This window comes from Crassostrea angulata, chromosome 9 (assembly GCF_025612915.1).
Source record: "Crassostrea angulata isolate pt1a10 chromosome 9, ASM2561291v2, whole genome shotgun sequence".
Taxonomy (NCBI): Eukaryota; Metazoa; Mollusca; class Bivalvia; order Ostreida; family Ostreidae; genus Magallana; species Magallana angulata.
In genome coordinates, this window is record NC_069119.1 from 18,130,131 (window position 1) to 18,136,581 (window position 6,451).

A 6,451-nucleotide genomic window follows, 5' to 3' on the forward strand; every position below is an offset into this window, starting at 1 on the left:
GGGGAAGTTATTATATCATATGTGTTTAAGGAAAACTTTCTGTAATGTGAAAATAGTGACACATACATAGATATAGAGGGCGCAAAGTTTACTGTTGATGATTTGAATTAATTCCTCATAATTTGGAGTGTTACATATCAAATCAAAACCCAGAGAGCATGTTTATGTATTAAAAATCATGTTTGTAGATGTTTTAAATGTGAGAGAAACCAGTGCTCCACTTTGCTTGGAATCATAGATTTCAAAGACATTCAAAGTTCAAGTAGTGACCTGTCAGTATAAATTTAGATGCAAATAATATTGATAATTATTAATAATTGATTGTTAAGTTAACTTCGGATACCAGTCTGGCAAAGTAAACTTATGCAAAACATTTTTATGATCTGGTTTCCTAGTTGCCTTCGTGATCTGTTAAACAATTCAGATTCCTGTTAGCCAAATTTTGATGGATATCATAAGCACCCTCGAATAAAACGCCCCATGAAATTGAAGTTAAAAATTAAAGATGTCGTCGACTTTCACACAAAATATTACAAAACCTGACCAAGTTATTGACATTATTTCATAGCCACTCAAGTCGGGGACACACATAGGCGGGACAATATTCAATAAAAAGAATTTAAAATTCCGCCATATAAAACTGCACTTTTTGCATGCTGCCTGTGTTTATTTTATTTCTACGACTTTCCTGGTTCGAAATAGTAAAGAATATTTTTAAAACAAAGTACATGATAATTATACAGTTGTACTAGTTAAAGCAATATGAGCTGCAATTTTCATGTTGAAATTTTTTTGAAGAAAATGTTATTTTGTACTAAAATGACAAAAAATATCATGGTTTTAAAATTTCTGTTAGCTCTGTTTTTGTGGGAAAGCCATTAAGAAGCCTTAATTGGAGCAAAATTGAATTATTGTCGTCCTGTACAAAAATTGATCTGCTATATATTCCTTATAAGGGAAATCTTTCTCCTGACAAAAATTAATGATTTTTTAAAATCTTATTTATCATAAAAGTTTAAGTTACAGGCAGACTTATCATAATAGCAGGTTTTTGCAGCAAAATAAATTTCTAAAATATACAGCTCATATTGCTTTAAAAAATGTTGATATCTTTACTCGTGATAAATTATAAGATTGTATAATTATATAAAAGGTTTCCGTACTTTCAGTCCTTGTTCCAATAATAAAAGTGTGGAATGCATTTCAAAAAACAATTTCAGTTTTTGAAATAATATGAGTTGTTTCAATCGTATTTCAGCACTAACATGGAGACATCTGATCTTTCTATTACTTTGTGCAATAGCATGTTACTAATGGTGGGTGGGCTCAGAAGACGAAATAAACATGAAACGAACTGAAATGGACATCTATGATTATCTATACAATGAGATGTTGTATGTGCCAATGCACAGAATAACTACTGGGAGCACAAAAGAACGATTAAGGTTGTTAAGCTCCAGATGTGGATACATTTTACTACTTATCAAATCACCATGGGGTCTGGGACTCCATTGGTGCAAAAATGTACGACTCAACTATTGAGAGGGTTTTTATTATGGAATACTGAGAATACAATCCTGGAACGGTTTATCTACGTTTGATGAACATGCATCCATCAAATGATGCTTTAAGTAAATTATCTTGTATTCAACGAAACTATATATTAGCAGCAAGTTCTTTTCGAGAATGTAAAATCACTGTACATCGGTGATGAAGTAGATATAAATGGGCCTTGTCAAAGTAATATGATTGTTGGCTATGAATTTGAGGCTGCAGTAGATATCCCTTTTATCCAAAGAATGGCCCCCGTGCACAAAAAATTAGATTGCAAGATGCAGGAAATTAGGATGGCCCAAACAACAAATTTTTGACAGCGTGGTGTTTTCTGGATGCGTTTGTGTACCAATTGGTAGCAACCAGTCAAAGCATGACAATGCCACCGATCTTGAATTGTAATGGCGTCTGTCAATAAATTGATTTGTCTTCCATACACTTAACAAAACTTATAAATACTCATCATGATAAATATAAAAAAGTTTCAACATTTCGTAATTGGTATGTCGTTTTATCAATAAGACAAATAAAATAAGAACACACGTTTGAAATCAATTACCCTTGACAAGCTATAAAAACATTAAATTGGTATATTTCTGCTTAATATGATTGTCAACTTTTTATGATTGATATTAGTCTTTGGTAATATCTTAAAAAGAAAAACACTAAACATGACTAAAATGATCATTAAAGTAAGAGCAAGAGCCGTTGGAATATTGATGTTTGCATTGTTTCCAAGAAAGATTGTACCCATTTTAAAATTTACCGTTTATTTTGTTTTTGACATTGTTTTAAATATCAAGCAATCCAAAGAAAACGTTAATTTTTCTCTTGAAAAAGTGTAATATTGTTACCATTGCCAGCTTTAAACAATTCAAATGCTCTACGCGAAATTCAAACAAACCGGGAGTGTTTGTGATATTTAGCAAATGTCAAGGTATTGGGTTGCAACCAGAGGTCAAGGTCAATGCATCCTTCTGAACTATTTGAAAGTAAAGTGGAAATCCGTCATTCCGAGTGCAAGACAAATAAATGTGCTTATTTAATATACAGTAGTAGTTGGCCATAATTTAGTTCACCATATGGCCGTCGATTGTTTTAGCAATAATTAAACTGTCTTTAAATTAACCAATACGTTTGAAAATTAAATATTTTTGCATAAGGAAAAAACACCGACATCTATTTTGGTTTTTAAAATAGTTCCTAAGTGTTTATTCCGATTTAATTGTTGATAATCGTCTGCTAAAAATGGGTCGATCATGAGGAGATTTGACGGTGGTGAAAAAAAAATCATTGCGGGTTATGTAGGACAGGTTATTCTGGCCACAAAATATCAAAATTTACCAGAATTAATCCTAGGACTATAAATACGTATTTAAAACGAATAGGAGAGAGGGGTAATGAAGAAAACATTTCATGAACTGGCAGCAGAGAAAAAACTGACAGCAGAGCCGTTTGTCGACTTCTATGGATGGTCAGAAAAAACGAAGGCAGACTTTGAAAGATCTTACCACTAAATTTAACAACAATTCAGTGGAAAATATTTCTTCTAGAACTATGAGGAGAAGAGATAGGTAAAGTTAGCTACTAGTAACTGGCTACGAGAAGTGAGAAAAGCTAGGTACTAGTAACTGGCTACGAGATGAAAGAAACTTAGCTTCTAGTTACTTCTTACTGTCCATGGGAGAACACATACCAAGGATTTCTATTTTTGTTCTTAAGAACAAAAATAGAAATGTAAGATGTACATTGCACTAGATCACTGTCAATTGTCAATATATCTCAAGTAGCTGTATATATAGATTGAAGATATATGCCAGACATGCTAATATTAACATTCTGTCAAGTCATCCACATAATATTACTACACAATTACTCAGATATCACTCTTTATGTAGTCAGCTACTTGTGCATTTTGTTACAAATATCTTTATCTTTTTGCTGTTTTGTCTATATATCTCAAGTAGCTGTATATATAGATTGAAGACATATGCCAGTCTTGCTAATATCAACATTCTGTCAAGTCATCCACATAATATTACGACACAATTACTCAGATATCTCTCTTAATGTAGTCAGCTACTTGTGCATTTCGTTACAAATATCATTCTTTTTTGGCAGTTTTGTCAATATGTCTCAAGTAGCTGAATATATAGATTGAAGATATATGCCAGACATGGTAATATCAACATTCTGTCAAGTCATCCACATAATATTACCACACAATTACTCAGATATCTCTCTTTATGTAGTCAGCTACTTGTGCATTTCGTTACAAATATTCTTTTTGGCAGTTTTGTCAATATATCTCAAGTAGCTGAATATATAGATTGAAGATATATGCCAGACATGCTAATATCAACATTCTGTCGAGTCATCCACGTAATATTACCACACAATTACTCAGATATCTCTCTTTATGGAGTCAGCTACTTGTGCATTTTGTTACAAATATCTTTTTTTTTTCGCTGTTTTGTCAATATTTCTCAAGTAGCTGAATAAAAAGACTGAAGATATATGCCAGACATGCTAATATCAACATTCTGTCAAGTCATCCACATAATATTACGACACAATTACTCAGATATCTCTCGTTATGTAGTCAACTACTTGTACATTTCATTACAAATATCTTCATTTCTTGGCGGTTTTGTGAATATATCTCAAGTAGATGTATATATAGATTGAAGATTTAGCCAGACATGCTAATATCAACATTTTGTCAAGTCATCCACATAATATGATCACACAATTACTCAGATATCACTCTTTATGTAGTCAGCTACTTTTGCATTTTGTTAAAAATATTTTTTTTGGCGGTTTTGTCAATATATCTCAAGTAGCTGTATATATAGATTGAAGATATATGCCAGACATGCTAATATTAACATTCTGTCAAGTCATCCACATAATAATACTACACAATTACTCAGATATCACTCTTTATGTAGTCAGCTACTTGTGCATTTTGTTACAAATATCTTTATCTTTTTGCTGTTTTGTCTATATATCTCAAGTAGCTGTATATATAGATTGAAGATATATGCCAGTCTTGCTAATATCAACATTCTGTCAAGTCATCCACATAATATTACGACACAATTACTCAGATATCTCTCTTTATGTAGTCAGCTACTTGTGCATTTCGTTACAAATATCATTCTTTTTTGGCAGTTTTGTCAATATGTCTCAAGTAGCTGAATATATAGATTGAAGATATATGCCAGACATGGTAATATCAACATTCTGTCAAGTCATCCACATAATATTACCACACAATTACTCAGATATCTCTCTTTATGTAGTCAGCTACTTGTGCATTTCGTTACAAATATCATTCTTTTTTGGCAGTTTTGTCAATATGTCTCAAGTAGCTGAATATATAGATTGAAGATATATGCCAGACATGCTAATATCAACATTCTGTCAAGTCATCCACATAATATTACCACACAATTACTCAGATATCTCTCTTTATGGAGTCAGCTACTTGTGCATTTTGTTACAAATAATTTTATTTTTTGTGGATTTATGTGGATCAGTAGCTGATTTAAATAGTGTAAAAGCCCGAAAAAGTGTGGCGGCTTACTTTGTTTTAAACATAAAAATATATATTGTTTTGTATATAGGATTACAAAGTTTAGAATTCTATTCTCCCAAACAAGGGGATAAACACCAAATAATACATTACAAACATCAAAATAAACATTTTTGTTGCATTTCACATATATAAGTATACTAAGTGCATTCCATAGAGGCTGGATTTTCTTGCAAGTTGCAAAAACATGTTTTATAGTTTCAGGCATATCATTACAGAACGTACAGCAGTCAGAGGTAGTAATTCTGATTTTCTTAAGATAATATTTAACAGGAAGAATTCTATGGAGAATTCTATATTGTAACCAATTAATAATTGAATCATTGGTAGTTCTAAAACATATTTTAAACACATCATGTACACAGAGATCATTTGGCAAAATATCACATAGCTCAGCATTCCATTTGTTGATAGCTGTAGGTACACAATCATTTAAGGTTAAACATATGTATATATGCTTTGTTACTTTTTCTTTAAAAAAAATAGACTCATAATAAAATGGCATAAATGTAGTGCAGTCTCTCTTCAAAGTAGACTTATCAATAGACAAATATGTCAAGTATTTTGATATTGCACATATAACACTATTATATAACATTGGAGGTATATATGAAAAATGGAATCTTTCAGTAAAATCTATTCTTGAAATATGTTTCCATTTTCATTCATAAAATCTCCAATGATTTTAACCCCTTTCATATACCAATCTTTGATAAATACATATTTACATGCAATTTTTATATTTGGGTTGTACCACACAGGAATATTGAAAACATTCTTGGTATTTAATGAGCTTTTAATCATTTTCTTAGTATAGCATAGCCAAGAATTAAAAACATCTTGCCAAAAAATATTGTTTCTTTGAAAAACCATGCATGATAGAAAATCATCACCAAAATCAATAAGTTTTTTTGCAAAATCATTACCATTTATTGATAAAAAAAAGTCCATCCATGGTTTGTAGCCTTGAGTTAATTTCTAAATCCATGAACATTTAAGAGATGCCATGAAATTAGAAATGTTAACCATTTTTAAACCACCCTTTAGGTAATCGAGAGTAACAATTTCTCTCTTAACTTTATCACACTTTGAATTCCAAATGAATTCGAACAGGCTCTTACTAAGAGATAGAATGACATCTTGTATTGGATTTGGAAGTGAAATAAACAGGTGGTTAAGTTTTGGAATAATCAAACTTTTTACATCCGTGATGCGCCCAATGGGAGTTAAAATTCTCCTCCTCCATTGTTGAATTAGAGAAAAAACTTTTGGCAGTTGTTTGTTATAATTTAGTGATGT